Consider the following 17,629-nt stretch of genomic DNA (forward strand, 5'->3'; position numbering starts at 1 on the left):
AATAAAGTTGTAATTTTTTGAGAATAAAGTCAAAATGACTAGAATACAGTCTTCATGCGTGCGTGCGTGCGTGTGTGTGTGTGTGTGTGTGTGTGTGTGTGTGTGTGTGAGAGCGAGTGAGAGCGAGAATGTGTGCCAGGGAAAGAATCCCCCTGTAGTAAAGAAATGCGTTCGTGAAGTCGAACTTCGACTTTAATCTCGAAATGCTATAATTTATTTAACATTTTTACAGATTATTATTTATTTTTTTGCGTGGTGATTCAAGGGCTTCCGTATCAAATGGTGCATGTGGCGGGGGGGAAAAAAATCATACATTTTGGTATGCAGGGCCCATGTAAATGCCCAGCAAACATTGGTCCGACGGACACTTCGTATCCCTGGCCAAAAATAGTCACGGAAGGATGGCATAAATCGAAAAAATAAAAAGGTAACACAACGGATAACGTCAAAATTCTAATTTAATTTTGAGACAATTTTTCTACCATGACGACATGTCGGAGGGACGTCTTTTTAACGGTCATTAGACGTCCATGTTTGCTGGGTGACAGTTGGCTACTTCATTAGAAATGCATTTAAATGCCAGAACAAAACCAATCATCTATCCTCTTCATTTATTTATTTATTCTTTTCATACAGAACATATTTGTCCATGTGGGCCAAGCGAGTGTCCAGATGGGTAAAAGGGATGCTTCTTCAGTATGTGTTCCGCAAGCCACCTTTGTTGATCTGGAAACATCTGTTATTATGTTTATCTTTAAAGTGGTAGATATAAAGTGAAAAACAATACCATTACACTTTTAATGAGTGATTTGTAATGATATTTAATTGTTCAATCAGTATTCCTCTGTTGCACAGTCAGATTGGTTTGAAAATGTAAACTATTGCAACTTGCTTGAGAGAGTGCAATTGTTATTCACCTTAACCAAAAAGCTTATTTATTCAGAAAAATGCTCAGCAATGGTGTATTAATATTTCTGAGTATAACTCATCCATTGTGCATTGTGGCAAAAACACCACTAGGAGGCAGTATAACTCTAAGTCATGTGGTGAGGAGAATAGTTTCATTGTCAGATGATATAGCTTTAGGAGTTTATTTATTGGAATTCATTGAAAAAAAAAAAATAATACTAATTTTAAGTGCATGACTGCCAGCAGCCCCACGTTTACTATGTAGAAAAAAAAGGGTTATTAAAACATTTACACCATTATTATATGGATTTTGGGTTGATGATAAATACATTTAGCAATATGCACGGCATACTACAAATTCCAATACACAGAAATTAGGATATAATAGTCTAGTGGGACAAAGCAAAACCAAATGCTATATATTGTAAAGCTAATAAGTGGAAACCGGAATTAGTAATTGAAAAATTCATGTCGACTTGTTAAAAATCAGTTATGGCATTTCACTTTTATTTGTATAGTAAATATTATTTGCGGACACACAATCTTGTTTCCAGGTTCACGTTCTGATAGCATGTGAATCCGCTGCATAGCTTACTGTAATATGCAGCTGATGAAATTAGGCAAAGGATCCACTAAGCAGTGGCCAACAGGTCTCAGAACATCACAAAGAAATATGTTGGCCAATAGATTTACAACCATCAAGGTCAGCAAGCTCAAAGTGACGTCGTACCTCTTTCCATGTCTAAATTAATCACTAGAGTGACCTTAACCCTGTAGCTCATACACACACACACAGGAATGAATTACACTTTGATTAAGGTTTGCCACAGTTACGTCCTCGTCAACAACCCTGGGTCTCATGCTTACAGTGTCTTCATGCATTACCCTTCCACTTTCTGTTTTGGGTGGCATACGAGAATATGAAAGGCTGTTTTTGATGGAAAATTTAGAGTAGGAAAAACATCTCTTATTTACAATTCAACGAAGCATGCTGTGTGATTAAGAAATGATATTTCTTATGTAATCTAATTAAGAATATTTCCCATGCTGGATTTAGATGGAGCCCCTGGGAGCAACTAAAACACAAATGGTGTGAAACTGGCAATGGCTTTCAGCTGTTAGCTGATTACATTGATTCCATTTATTTGTGACTGTTTTCCAGTCACTTCACTCCTGAAGGTGAGCATTTCATCTCCATATAAACGCTTTGAGCTCGGAGCCCTGGCTTAGACTCAGTCTGAATCTCACTGAGCAGAAAACGCAAAGCGTTTTGGGATAATCAATACGGACATGGATCGATGCAAATAATTATTGATTTAATTAATTTACACACTCAACTTTCTCCTCGTTCACTTATGCAATTAGAATCTGAAATTGCCAACGTAGCATATTTCTACTAAGGTATGGTGTGCACATATCATCATCTATTTGAGAGTTGAAATTGAGAAATTGTAATAACATTTCACTGTTAAGTCCCCGTCACACCAAGAGTGATAACTATAATGATACCTATATTAGCGTCCACACCATCGGACGATACCGTTCAGTTTATTCTAAATGCGTACACTGCGGTTTTGTCGTTGTCTGCTTTAAGTGCTTGAGCTCTTTTAAGCAGGATAGATTTTGATTGGCTGTCGATGTTGCTGGAGAAAAAAAAAAGTTCTGAAAGTGATTCCAACAATATTGTTTCCCTGTGCCGTTATCCTTATAGTTGTGGTGTAAACTCTTCTATTCTTCTGCATTTAGAATAATTTTTAGAGCTAAATATTTATCATTATAGTTGTTGTCCTTGATGTGAACGGGCCTTTAATGTGGAATTCAGATTGTTTGATTCAGTTTTGACCTGATTTTTTTCATTTTGAACTTCTAAACCATATCTTAAATAGTCAAAGCTATAACATGCCAGCTGTCATCGTGTTGTTTTTAGTTATGTATGCCTACATTTTCAAAGGATAGAGGGCCAATCTCTTTTTGATCTGTTAATCATTTAGCTACTTACAAAAAAACAGCTAAACTTCTCAGAACTTTGACTAAAACTTTCTGTAGGTTCTCTCAAAATTACAAACGAAATGTTCTTGCAGTAAGGCTAATGTTAATTTTAAAGATCAACGTCCTCAAAACATTAGTATGAAAATGCTATTAATGCATTGTTAGGGTAATATTCTTTAAATGTTGGTATGAGCAGTTTGACCATTCTTAATTTAAATTTACATTCATGAGTTAATGAATTATCAGCTTTATGACTTCTGTTATTTAATCACTTTACTTTCTTATTTTATTGTTATGAAATCGTATTTTAGCACTATAGCTCACTTAGCATCATTTCTGTGAGAACATTGACAGGATGTTTGCGTAACAAGAAAATGTGTGTTCATATAACCAGGGAAAATGTTCTTAAAACATTACAAAATGGTAGTTTTGTCTTATTGGCTACACGAGGTATAATCTCAATCTGGGATGTTAAGTCCAAGACATCTGTTCTTGGTGTGAGTTTTTGTGTGTGTGATTTTAGGCTTATGGTTTTGACCGTTTATCGCAAAGTTCTAATCATGGTTTATTAGGAATGGATTTACAGAATTTGTAACGTGGTTTAATCCTGTGACAGTTAAAGCACGCTGGTAATTTATCAGCCGTGTCTTAGCGTGAGGTTTGATAGGGTCTAATTGGTGGATTAGGGCCTTGTTAAAACAGATTAAGACTGATGGGATTGTGTGGCTGTCGGAGAGATGAGACCAAACAGGAGACGCAGCACGAGTTAGGGGTGTCGGTGGGAATTAGTTGATTAAAGGAGCCTCTACAATGGCAGGCCCAGGAGGAGGCGTAGGATCGTGATTTATTCCTGCTAGTGGGTGGTGGAACATTTGTGTATTCTTCCACACTGTTGTCAGAGCGAGAGTGAAAAGTCTTCATCAATTTGTACCCATTATCATGTCAATAGACTAAGAGGGGTTGGGCACACACACACACACACACACACACACACACACACACACACACACACACACACACACACACACACACACACACACACACACACTTCTGTTCCCTCCTTCTGTGTGAGTTTTTGAAATAATTCAGTGGGATTCTTTCCCTGGCACACATTCTCTCACTCGCTGTCACACACACGCGCGCACACACACACACCCTCCAGAGTCCTTTTACCGTAAACCTTATTCATTTTCCTGAAACAGTGACATAGACAAGCCTTCATGTTGATTAAATGGACGGGCAGTGTTGGAACACCAAGACTTTGCTGCACTGTTGCATATTTTATCAAAAAATGTGTAATATTGATGTGTACCTGTGTGAGCAATCGCATGCATCTAAATACACCAAATGTTTTGCAAATGTTTCTACACTTAAGCTATAGTTAGTTCTCACACTCAATGTTACAAATAAAAGCTGAGTTTAGCCTAGCTGGAACCATTGAGAATTAATTTGCCCATTTCAAGGATTTAAAAGGACAATTTCAGAGTAGCCCATGATTACGGAAAATAATGAAATCTTCAGTTCAAATATATTTTATGTAGTAAGTATACTTTGTTTAGTAAGTATACTATTACTAATACTTTATGTAGCAAGTATACTTTAGTAAGTACTTTGTGTACCAAGTATACTTTATGTTGCAAGTATACTTATTGTAGTAAGTATACTAAAGCATACTAATACTTTATGTAAGTATACTAATATCATTGTACTAGTAAACTTGAAGTGTACTATTTAAATACTGCTTGGGACTAATTGTGGCTCACTTTTTAGAAATGATATGTTTAAGTGTACTATAAGTATAACAGTAGTACAATTTAGTTCACAATTACGTTTCTCATTTGTACTGCATCTGTACTACTGTGTTTTTTTTATTTTTTGAAAGTACACTTTGAAGTATACAGGTAGTAGTTTTATACTTCAAGTATAGAACTATAGTTTTCTTTAAATTAATATAACATCATACTATAGTTTCTATTTGTATTATTTTTGCACTTTAAGTACTAATATGTTCCTATTTAGGTATTCATTTTTTATACTTGAAATATACAGATAACTGTACTTTAACTCCTTCCATTTAAAAAAAAATATTCTAGCATCATGCATCATTTTTATCAACACTTGAATGTGGGTAAGCAATCTTTTTTCACTTGTTTCTGCTTCTTCACCTGTGTTTGAATCCGGAGATTCTTTCAGAAGATGTCATAGCGCCCCCTACTGTATAACAGTAAAAAACATGGATTGCTGGAAAATTCTGTCAATTGCGGGAAAGAGTAAAGTAGATTTGAAGTAAATTCCCATGTACACTTCCAGTGGAATAGCCAAAAAAAATTCAGATACTTAGAATTAGTAACAAATCTGTTTTCTTTATAATTCAATATTTTTCTAACAATGTATATTTATAAAACAGTATGAAAAAGTATTTAATAGGCTACTCAATCAAAAGAGTAAACACACTACAAGCCAAGTATGCTTAGCATACTTCTAAAGTAATTATACTTTTAAAGGTACAATATGTAAGAATTTTGTAATAAGATATCCAAAAATCACTTGTACAGTGTGATATTTTTCCTGCAGTTGTGTACTTAAAATATCCCAAAAGTCTGCAAAGATTTTTTATTTCAGAGAAATTCCTATTTTAAATAATTAGCCGTCCCGTAAAAAAATATAGCCTGTCAGTAGCCGCGTTTCCATTACCCTTCAATTTGCGCAAATTTAAATTGCGAATTGAAAATACGCACAATGGAAACACGTCAATTTCGCAAAAACTCTGGTTTATCGCAAAAAGTTTTTACGCTCGCATGAGGTGATTTTTCAGGCAATTCGAAAAAGGAATATTTCGCAAAACTGCAATGGAAACAGTTTTTGCGCATTTACAGTCACCTGACTTAGAAGACGCGGTGTGTTTGGGGTCCGTGTACGCAAATAATAATAATAATTATCATCATTATTATAAGATTTATTAGGCTACATATTTAGAAGACCCTTTTATCCCAAAAAGTCATTTCTGGTCATACAGAAAATAATAATACATTATTCACAACTACTTTTATTTGTGTAAACTCACAATAACAAGAAAACGTTGTGCTTTTGTCAAATAAAATAAAATAAAACAATCAGGCGCGCTTTCATGATCTCCGTGAACTGGAGCGCGAGAACTGAAACAAAATATAGCCTATATGTAGGCTAAAGCTTGAAATGTCCACTTTAAAACAAACACATTTTAATCGAAAGCTAATACCTTCTGATTATGTAATGCGTATGAAAGGTGCATTTAAGCGCATCTGCTTAACAGCGGAGATGGATGTTTTTAGCTGACTTAGAAAACAATAGTTTATTAATAATATTAAGGGCTCTTCTCATTCAGCACTGCGGGAAAAATATCAATTCCAGGTTCTAATTTGGCCTTAGGAAACCAGTAAAATCGACATGTTTTCCATATTAATTTGTGAATATTTTAAATGTTTAATAAAGGGGCAAAAAATCATTAAATAAAAATCAGAAAATTTGTCGATATTTACTTTTTTGCGCAGCAGTTTGTAGCCAGTTCAAATTTAAATTTTGGTGTTAACTTTGCGTTTTAAAAACAACCGTTCATTTTTCGTTTTTCAATTACGGGTTAAAAAAGGAAAAACGAATGGACACAACAGTAGCCTACATATGGATCGTTTGGAATACGAGACAGAGTTCTTTATTAAATTCATAAAATAAACCATAATTACCCAATAGGAATAGCCTACTGGATTCTAAACCTCAAAGAAATGCCACAATCAAAACCTCGGAGCAGAAATGAGGGCGAAACACCCAGAAACTCCTTATATCGTTCACAGTATAATCCCTGCCATTAATGCTTGGATAACACGCCACGCCTCCTTCCATTAGTAATAATAATGTCTAATGCGGTGGCTGTGATATTATATAAAAAAAAACGTCCGTTGCCATGATTTTTGGAATGACTTTTTAGTCGCATAAAATCGGTTAATGGAAACGCCGTCATTTCGCAATAGTTTTTTTATCGATATTTAGATAATAGGGCAAAACATTTGCGCAAATCTGTAATGGAAACGCGGCTAATGACGCAATATCCGCGCTATCCTCGGTTTCCGTTCTTACTGCCATAGCCATGACGTAACCATGGCGACAGACGTGGACAACAAGTAGTGCGTAACGTTTAGCGGCACGCTGTTCTTATTTCGTTCAAACATTATGGACCATGGCAAGCAGACTTTGGGACAAAAAAGGAGAACTAAAATGAGGATCAATATCAGCGTGGCGTTTTCGAGATGCCGAGAGCTCCACGTCCGTGACTAACTTGGACTTGACAGAGACGCCACTCTTGCACATACTTTATTAGACAGGTGAGCAAATGTACATTAAACAAATCAATGTTATATAGCTCAACATGATGAAATGTTAGAATATGATCAGTATGATATTCTAATGTTGATCTAGCTACTGCTAGTTTCATTTAGCAAACGAACTAACACATAGAATTCAGCACTTGCGAATAGTTCTGTAGAATTAAATCTCCTTATTCCTTTATATCCGCGTGACTCGCGTGTGGCCCTGATATCTATTATTAGCAATCGCGACCTGCTTCATACCACTGTAATGTTAAAAAACACGAATGTTTTCCCTCATCCATAAACATTATTAGATCCATCAGCTTGACAGCAAGTCCCATCATTCAGCTCGTCATAAACCTACGCCTTTGTTAAGAGGTTAGCGACCCCTTGCAGCAATTTTTTTTTACATATTGTAGCTTTAGCCTAAGTATCCTGATCAAGTTGAGTTACTTGTATAGTCCAAATATACTTATACCTTTCAGTATAAGTATAAGTCAAGTATACTTGAGAGTGCAATTTTCAGTTTATTTCTGCAAATGACATAAAAAGTAGACTGAAAAAAAAAAGCATACCACCCTTCAACACTTGAATAAACTTCTTTTTCGTAGGGGTATGTTTATTTAAAGAAACACAAATAGACATTTCTAGATATGCAGAACAGGAAATAAAAATTAGAAAGCACCTGAATCCTGAATCAAAGTGCATTTTAGTCCAATTCTGAACTTAATCTCCTGGTCTCTATTATTGACACTTTATATAATAAAAGACAGATTATGTATTCTATAATGTTAGCTATGCTGAGAGCCTTTAATACCTCATACGCACTTAAAGTTCTCTGTGATTTGTTTTCCTTGACCTGTAAACAATACCAGGTGTTAAAATGTCAACCATTTCCAAAGACAAATGACAATCTGTCCTTTGATGCTTATTAATTGAGGACTTCTGTTCCCATTGAAGAGTCACACTGCGGTATGGCTCTTTACCAATGCAAACAGCATAAACAAACAAACTCAGAGACACAAGTACGCAAGATTAAATGTGTGGGTGAGGCCATATGATTTAATAGAGCATTCATTGTCATTTTATTCTTTATTCAAGAGACCATTTTAGATGATCTAACTGCTGCTGAATAAACTTGAGTGAATGAATAGAAATTAATCCCCCATTCAAGTTTTCTTTGTCTGTAAGGAAGAAAGAAAAAAACAGTTGATGCTGTGCTTGTATGTGTATATATATGTATATATATATAGATGATATATATGTATATAACTATTATATATATACTGTATATACTATTATATTATATTGTATTATTAGACTGAATTAATGCCAAATTATGTTCCTGTTGCACAAGTAGTATGGCTAACAATGCCAAGGTCACAGGTTTGATTCTCACACCAATAAAATGTGTACTTGAAATAATGCAAGTCGCTTTGGAGCATCTGTCCAATGCTTAAATTTAAATCCATGTCTGGCTATTTCAGTTCCATGCAAGTTCCAATTACCGGTAAATGGTTTTTTTTGCATTGTACATTCTTTATGCAAAATGTTTTTGTATTAGTAAAAGGCATTAAACTACTAGGCATTCATCAGTGCTTGCAAAGGACATATTAATCACAGAATAGGGGCAGCAGGACATTTAACTAATGCATGACCAGATGTATCATTTAGCCGTGCTGCAGTGTTTTAATTAGTCCAATTGCAGCGAGTGTCCAACCCTTCAACCACACCACCGCATTTAAGGGTTAAGCAGCCTGATAAATGGCTTCTTTCACTGAATACAAGCTTTTGGCTGAGCTGGGGCTCATTTTGTCTGCGTCCCCCCCCCCACACACACACAACTCCCATCTCCTCCTCCCTCTTGTCTCTGTGGGGTCAGTCAGTGAGACGATAATTGAGAGATTCCCAAACAGTAATCTTTTATCTGCCTGGTTGACCTCAAGTCCTATTCAGTAGAAAGCAACTAAGTGACATCTGTTGACTCTGCTTGAAAAGGACATCGCAGGCTGCATTTGTTTAAGTGGCTGTACACCCTTTGTGACCGCAGTGTCCCCTGCTTTTATTAACATGATGAGCCGTTAAACACTCTAGCTTGTTTTCGGATGTGACATAGCTTTTCTTGACGCCAAGTGGACAATTCAGCGATAGTCTCACATTGCACAAAGAAATCTTCTTATTTATCAGGAACTTGTGAAAAAAGACCAAGATATATTAGTTGTTCATAAGGATTGTGCATGTAATAATGCCAATGTCTAATAATGCCTAAGAAATCTTATTTGGAAAAAAAAAAAAAAAACAGGTGGTGGAAACCTGTAGTTTTCCCAGTTAAAGGGATAGTTCACCCAAAAATGAAAATTCTGTCATCATTTACTCGCCCTCAAGTTGTTCCAAACCTTTATGATTTTTTTCTTCTTCTGCTGAAGACAAAACTAAAGAAGATATTTTGAAGAATATGAGTATGGGGAAAAAATACAATGGAAGTCAATGGGGTCCATCAACTGTCTGGTTACCGACATACTTCAAAATATCCTCTTGTGTTCAGCAGAAGAAAGAAGTTCATACAGGTTTGGAACAATACACTTGCAATACATTTGCAATACATGCACTAAACTAGCTTGTGCTTTTAAAATAGATTCTGCATAATCTTATACATTTTTTTATCTTATGAAGGCTGATCTAAGAGTGAATGGCAAAATGAAAATGGTTGGAATAGTGTGCTTTAGCATAATGGTCTTATTTTAGAATGCATGTATGCAATGTATGACCTTCCTAGATTTGACTCCAAACGAGTTGCGACCGTTCCTCAATAAATCATCCGTCTTAATCAAAGTAGAACCCTCCTCCATCACTAAAGCAGTGCAGCGAGTCCAATTCCACTACACAATGCGGCATAATGGAACTATTTATTTCCATAATGCCGCATTGTCACTGTGATGTTGTGCCCTCGGGACGATGACGGAGAGGCGGAAGGATCGAGGAGAGGTGACGAAGTGCTAGAACAGAAAGGGTGGGGGGTTTCTAATTAGCGAATGAAATTTCATGTTGGGCTCCATAGGAGATAAATTAGCTTTTGACAGCTCCTCCCTTTCAGCTTGTCAGAACCTCTGACAGAACGGCCAGTTAACGGATTGCTAATTCCTCTTTTAGGCCTCCCTGGTTCGGACTGCTGGTCCAAGACCATTTCCTAAATGGGCTGAAGCCATATGTAGAGCTGGCAACATGCCACTTTACACAGATGCAGCTATACCAACCCCATCTCATGCATAAAACGTAACTGTTTTGGTGGTGATTTCATATGAATTCATTCTACTTGATTCGTATGGAAAATGTAAAAAAATCTAAGCATGAAGGTCCACCCTTAAAACCCAACCATCAGAGAGGAGTAAGCAGATCACATGGAAACATAAAAAATGAGATGGTACAGTATTAGCCACCAAGTTACCTAAATGTAAAACTTGCCACGAGCGGGTCTCAGTTATACCTAAAGCAAACGATGACTGCACATGGTCTAATCTCGGTATAGACCTTATGTAGCCCCTCCCCTTTTCAGCGCGGCGCTCGTTGTGTTCTGTCTTCCGGTTTGTATTTCCACATCATGAAAGTAAGATCTTATGGATTTATGAATGAACCGCTCTTTTAAAAATCTTCCTGCTCTACTGACATTGGTTTTGACATCCGCTTCAGACATTACAGTGCTAATGGTAACTTTCATTAAAGGCCATTGCACACCGAGTCCGAAATTTTCGTATGCGTTTTTTCGTATTCGTGATTCGGTGGCTCTGAATTGTCAAAGCACCATTCAAACACCATTCAAACACCATTCAAACTGCTTGTTACGGATGCGAACAACGCAGAAAATTGTGGACGAAAGTTTCAGAGGCAGTGTGCAAGCGTGATTGACATAACGTGAGGTCGTATTTATTTTTTAACGTGCGAAAATTTCGGACTCAGTGTGCAATGGCCTTAACTCTACAATAAGGAAATTCACTTCACCAGCTAATTACTCTTCGACAACGATGCCATAGAAATATACAGAACTACCGCAAAAACGGAAGTTCAAAGACAAAAACTCGATATGGCTGCGTGCTTGTTTCTCTGGCGCATAAGGTCTATTTTTATATAAACCTTCTTAATGTTTCCATCCAAAGTTGCGAATTTAACTTATGCACAAAATTGTAATATCGCATAAAACATTTGCGAAGGCGTTTCCATCCCATGTGTTCAAGGGAACAAAATCATCACTTCCTGGGAAATTGGCAAAAAAAATATCTGTAATAAGTTGCTGCAATCGAGCTAGCCATTGTGGCTCTTTTTTCCTACATCATAAATGACTTGCATTTCAGAGTACGCAGACGAAACACAATAAACCCTGCCATTTTATCTTGCATTCTGATGCTTGTACACTCTTAACAATTGCCATCTATGGTTCTATGAAGAACCTTTACCGTCCATGAAACCTTTTCATTGCTCAAAAGGTTCTTTATAGTGAATTTTACAGAATGAATTAATAGTGAACAAAGTTTCTTCAGATTATTAAAAGGTTCTTTACACGAAGAGAAAAGTGGTTCTTTTACCAACTGATCACTGAAAGTTTCTTTCGGGAGCACAAGATGGCTCTTCTATGGCATCGCTATAATAAACCCCTTTTGGAACCTTTATTTTTAAGAGTGTATTTGTGAAAGCAATCGTGTGAGATACTTCTCGGACGTCATTATACCCTATTATTCTGATGTCAGACTTTGGCTCAGGCATTTCAGAATGATCAAACCAAAATTTGAGAGATGCTGTACAATAAAATTGGTTCGCTGGTTAATCCACTTATCCAGTCACATCCACTTCTGAGGCAAAGTCACGAGTTTGTTTGTTTTTTGCAAATTGAGGGATTTATTCGGTAAATGTGTTTCCATCGTAGTAGGGCATGTCTTCTTATCGCGAATTCGCGATATCCCAAAATGCTCAAAAATAGGTGGATGGAAACATAGATATTGTCATTGATCTTAAGTGCAGCAGGCCTGTACAGTTCATCTTATTGCCCACTAAATTATTTTTTAATTATTTGATAATTTATGTAAGACAGTCGACATGGAAAAAATGCAGCATTTTCACTAGTGTTCCCAAGACTCAAGTTTCAGTAATGTTCAAGATACTAAATTATTCCCAAGTGAGATTTCTTTCTGGATGAGAACATGCTTTTTAGGACCCTTTCTGTGCCCCCTAGACTTGATCCCCTTATAGATCATCACACATTTAAATACACCTCGCAGCCTATGCAGTCACTCTGCAAATTGGCATAGATTTGCAAAGCAAATATTAAATTTTAACGACAACCTTCCAGACAAACACAGAGATTTAATGTGTGCGTGTCATTATCTAAGAGAATATTTAATGAATTCATGATGGAAATCCGATGCTGTAATTTATGAATGACAGGTTTATGATATAAAAGCACAGACATAATCAGTACATAAAGGGATCGCAGGCTGTACACAGATATTTGTTTCAGAGTTATTCACGATGGCTATTCAAATATTGGCTATTCATGGGATATTCAAATGGCTAATGGTGTGTAGCTATACTGTACATTTCGATTGGGGTAAAAAGCTAAAGGTTATCAGGGTTTTTTGTAGTGTTTTTGTATACTTTCTACTTAAGACATGCAAATTCTCATTCTTCACTTTTTAAGAAAGCATTACTTAGCATGTGAACTGTGGGAAGGGTGCACAATTCAGAAAAGTGAGGTGGTTTTGAATTATGGCTGCATGTGGTCCCTTCATTCCTGTCACAGTGAGGACTGTCTGATTAAAAAACATATAGTCTATTGGTGGGTGGGGCTGCTTATCCTACAGCAGGATTAGGTGCAACCGTTCGGACGAGCCGGGCTAATTGAACTGTCATATTTAATTTGCTCACCTCTGACAGCCACACACACATACAACCCTGGATGAATCTGTGAGCTGACTAGGATGGTCCTGGAAGATAAACACAGATCCTGATTAGATGTAGTTATCCATCATACCTGTCCTGTTATATATCTCCAGACTGACCAAACACACACATACCCGTACACAAAGGCCACGGCAATTCAGCCCTGGCTTCTGTGCATGTTGTTTGATTTTTGCTTTGCTAATTAAATTTCACCCTGACATATAAAAATACGGCTATACTTTGGAAGTTATTACATTGTGGTTCAGGAATCTGGAATGATATCCCATAAATTATTGCGGCTCAGGAGCAGAAATGACCCCAAAGAAATGTACTGATTAAACTGTTTTAGTATTTTATGTCTGGAAAGAGATTGCATTGCATGTATTTAGTTTATTTATTTACTTTTTTTTTTAATGAAATGTATACATTTCATTAGATGTTTCATTAAAATATTTTTTAACTTATAAATTTAAGGCAGCAACTAAACTTAAGTTTATAAGTATAATCAAATTGGCTGTGAAAGTCATTTCAATAAGGGGACATCTACATGACAGTTTTCAACTAAAAACGGAAAACTTTGAATGTGTTTTGGCTGTTCATTTACATGAAATTAGCATTTCAGGAGGCTGAAAATGCAAACTTTTCAAAACGGGTTTCATAGTAAAATCGATACTGTTATTGTCTCTGTATAAACTACAAAAACGTGCATTTGTGAAACCAGTGACAGGCGTATTACATGTTTAGTCTATAGGCCTAAGCGCGAATTGTTTCTTTACAAAGCCACAGCGCCAACTACTGGCCTGGCATGAATAATTAATGAAAAAAACTTGAAATTGCTTAAAATAGTTCGATGAGTTAAAGTACTGTAAAAACATACACTATATTGCCAAAAGTTGTGGGATATCTGCCTTAACATGCACATGAACATTAATATCATTCTTTATGACATTCTTAATCCGTAGGGTTTAATATGGAGTCGACCATTCTTCTAGAAGCACATTTGTGAGGTCAGGCACTGATGTTGGACAAGAAGATCTGGTCCGCAGTCTCCGCTCTGATTCATCCCAAAGGTGTTTTATCGGGGTTGAGGTCAGGACTCTGCAGGCCAGGCAAGTTCCAAACCAACCTCGCTCATCCATGTCTTTATGGACCTTGCTTTGTGCACTGGTGCGCAGTCATGTTGGAACAGCTAGGAAGGGGCCATCCCCAAACTGTTCCCTCAAAGTTGGGAGCATGAAATTGTCCAAAATGTCTTGGTATGCTGAAGAGTTCCTTTCACTGGAACTAAAGAGCCAAGCCCAACCCCTGAAAAACAACCCCACACCATAATCCCTCCTCCACCAAACTTTACACTTGGCACAATGCAGTCAGACAAGTACCGTTCCCCTGGCAACCGCCAAACCCAGACTCGTCCATCGAATTGCCAGGTATGAAGTGTGATTCGTCACTCTAGAGAACACGTCTCCACTGCTCTAGAGTCCAGTGGCGGCGTGCTTTACATCACTGCATCCAACATTTTGCATTGCACTTGGTGATTTAAGGCTTGTATGCAGCTGCTCGGCCATGGAAACCCATTCCATGAAGCTCTCTACGCACTGTTCTTGAGCTAATCTGAAGACCACAAGAAGTTTGGAGGTCTGTAGCTACTGTATTGCCTTCTGCGCACTGTGCGCCCCTCAGCATGCGCTGACCCCACTTTGTGATTTTATGTGGCCTACCACTTTGTGGCTGAGTTGATGTTGTTCCCAATTGCTTCCACTTTGTTATAATACCACTAACAGTTGACTGTGGAATATTTAGTAGTGAGGAAATTTCACGAATGGACTTATTGCACCGGTGGCAACCTATCACAGTACCACGTTTGAATTCACTAAGCTCCTCAGAGCGACCCATTCTTTCACAAATGTTTGTAGAAGTGTCTGCATGCCTAGGTGCTTGATTTTATACAGCTGTGGCCATGGGAGTGATTGAAACACTTGAATTCAATGATTTGGAGCGGTGTTCCAATATTTTGTGCAGTATAGAGTAGTTTGCCATGTTTTACTGATCTTATCATTTTTTTAGAGTGTAATGTCATGATTGGTATAGCATTCTATTTATATGAAATGTATAATACCATTCATTATTGGTATTGCGCATTTATTTATTTATATGAAATGTATAATGTCATGTTTGTACTACACTTTTATTTATGCATTTTAAAACAAAATGATGAAATGTATAATGCTATAATTGGTATTGCTCATTTATTTATTTATTTATAATGTCATAATTGATATTGCACTTTATACATTTCATTAAAATAAATAAATAGTGCAATACCAATTATGACATTAAACATTTCATTAAAATAAATAAATAATATAATTATTGGTATTGCATTTTTATTTTTTTACTATTAAATGTAATGCCATAGTTGGTATTGCACTTTTATTTATTTATTAACTTTTTTATGAAATCTATAATTTCATAATTACTATGGCATATTTTTTTTATGAAATGTCTCAATTGGTAACAGAGAATTATATGTTTTTGTGTGTGTTTTTTTTAATCTCAGCAAAAGAACCACCCACGATGCGCCACCAGCTCCTGATGTTGCCACCATTTTTTCCGGAGCAACAGATGTTAGCAGCTCTGCGGGACTAATTATCCATCCCAGTCATCCTCTCTGTGTAGTACGTGCACGTGTGTGTTGAACTTTCTGTTATGCTTTAACTCAACAACGGTAGGATTTACCAGTAATTATCCAGAAACACACCCCTCTTGCCTCAGCCATTGTCTTGATGTCTCTGTAACATAGCTGTCATTAATCAAACGATTCAACGCAGGCCTGAACTGGTTAACCTGCACCGCCCAGCCCTGGTTACTGAGGAAGTTTTCAATTCCCTCTGGTCAATCACAAGGACACAAGAGTGCAACAATGGGATGGTTCTGAATGGAAATTAAAATAAGATGCAACAATTCAGTGGAATCCAGCATGCAATTTTAACTTTTGGTAGGTCTGGACAAAGACTTAAATTCGCTGAGTAGGAAGGCTGGAATTGGAAATTAGACAGCACATTAGCTTTAAAGCTGTCACTGAGACCTACACAAGCATAGCACATTGCTATTTTTTTACATCTGACCTAGAGCAAGAGGTCAGACAGTTACGAAAGGGGCAGCCCATGTTGCATTTGTGTATGAATAGCGGTCTATTCAGTGACTCTTTTACTGTCTCTTGAATACAAGTGTTGGCTCCCTTCTGGACAGCCAGAATGCTGAGTGCTTGCACTTTTGGCAGGCTTGTTAGGCATCTGTGGTCTCCTTGTTTAAAAAGAGGACATTTATTTGTAGATCTGTCTTGAAAAAAAGTGTTACCATTTTACCTCTTCACATTTCAGAGTATACAAATGTATTAAAAATCAAATCATTTTAAAGTAAAATATTTGAGAGAAAAAAAAATTCTGTATTTGTATATTCAGACCTCACATTTGTAAAGCGCTTTAATAACCACTTCGTTCTTTGTGCTATGAAACATTTAATTCATTTAGATGTGTTTCTGGCCCATTCACTCAGTTATGCTTCATTTGCTCGGGTAAGCCAATTTTCAGCACAGTTTCTGAATTGTGGGGATCAGGGCGGAAACCTGCTCATTATTATGCTTTTTGAAAAATCCAGATGAGTTTTCACATGGAAAAAAAAAGTTGCTGCCTTAAATGTTTTAAGTACAATCAACTTGGATGTTTAAGTCATTTCAACTTAAATTACATTAAAATGCTTGTATAACTTGTTAAAAAAAAGTTGAAAATTGCTTAACTTATTTTGATTAGATTTTTTTTTAGTTAAAGCAAACTCAAAACATATGTTGTCATAACTTATTGATCATATAATTTGTACAGCGTGGTTCTGGCTTCTTTTGTGTCTTTTATTTAGTTCTTTGCACAGGGAGTTGAGCATTTTTAGGGACCACTAGGCACCTAATTTACTACATTAATTTAGTTATTGATATTATTGTGTACCTTTATTTGTAACAAATTATTTTCAATTGAATACAAACTGTTCTAATTGATCTTCATTTAAATTAACTTTAGTTTCATTTTCAGCTGTCCTACCCCAACCCCAAAGATAGGCTATTAATGTGGTACTTTAACACAATGTTGCATTTTAAAAAGTTGTATTAATTGTATAATATTTATAGCCTACTGATTAATAATATTAGTATTTGATAACTAATTTGATTCAGTGTTTTAAAATAATAATAAATAAATCATTATTTTAAACATTTTATTATGCCATTATTGATATGGGAGAGAGTAGATTTCAGTCTGAAAAGAAACAATGTTAAAATCGTCATCTAATTAGTTTAATTTCTGATTGAATGAACTCAGAAGCCACTGACAGCAAGAATATATTAGTGCTTAAAAGTGGGGATTCACATAATAGCATTTTTTTTTATAGCACTTTTGAGCTGTTGGAGGCAAATA

The 17,629-nt window shown here is 36.3% G+C and overlaps 1 long non-coding RNA gene across 2 annotated transcripts; it reads left to right on the plus strand.

The window, feature by feature from the left end:
• The first annotated feature begins 1,965 nt into the window (after positions 1-1,965).
• Positions 1,966-16,661, plus strand: LOC307002179. Of its 2 annotated transcripts, none has more exons than XR_013798431.1 (3): positions 1,966-2,088; positions 14,129-14,275; positions 15,724-16,599. It is a non-coding gene; the product is annotated as an uncharacterized lncRNA (long non-coding RNA). The 2 variants fall into 2 exon arrangements; XR_013798432.1 differs by having other exon boundaries at positions 2,079-2,310; positions 15,724-16,661.
• The last annotated feature ends 968 nt before the right edge of the window (positions 16,662-17,629 follow it).

Source organism: Phoxinus phoxinus (assembly GCF_949152265.1).
Source record: "Phoxinus phoxinus genome assembly, chromosome: 7".
Classification (NCBI taxonomy): domain Eukaryota; kingdom Metazoa; phylum Chordata; class Actinopteri; order Cypriniformes; family Leuciscidae; genus Phoxinus; species Phoxinus phoxinus.